The sequence below is a fragment of the Phaethon lepturus genome, unplaced genomic scaffold, assembly GCF_000687285.1.
Source record: "Phaethon lepturus isolate BGI_N335 unplaced genomic scaffold, ASM68728v1 scaffold31703, whole genome shotgun sequence".
NCBI classification, from domain to species: Eukaryota; Metazoa; Chordata; class Aves; order Phaethontiformes; family Phaethontidae; genus Phaethon; species Phaethon lepturus.
This window is the reverse complement of record NW_010527493.1, coordinates 6,490-6,725: the sequence shown is the minus strand read 5'-3', so window position 1 is coordinate 6,725 and position 236 is coordinate 6,490. Positions and strand designations below refer to the sequence as shown.

Sequence of the window (236 nt, the reverse complement as noted above, 5' to 3'; positions counted from 1 at the left end):
GGCAGAGCCGTGCGCAGCTTCTCTGCAGCGACCACAGAGATGCAGCGTCAGGCAGAGCTCTGGGAGCTCTGGGGTGTAGGGTGTGGGGCCCCACGGGCCCTGTGTGCACCCATGCTGCTGCACGCCGGCTGTCGCTCGTGGATCTGGGAAGCTTTGGCTGTAAAGGTTGATACCAGCCTGCGCAGAGCTGTTCTGCTCTACCCTCTCGGTCGTCAGCGGCAGCTGACTGCTGTGAT

General features: G+C 63.6%; 1 protein-coding gene across 1 annotated transcript in view; it reads left to right on the top strand.

Annotated features, from left to right (window-relative positions):
• CCND3 (cyclin D3) overlaps positions 1-236 on the top strand; it is a gene marked incomplete at its 5' end in the record, with an annotated part of 1,622 nt that overhangs the window by 873 nt on the left and 513 nt on the right. The window lies entirely within an intron of this gene.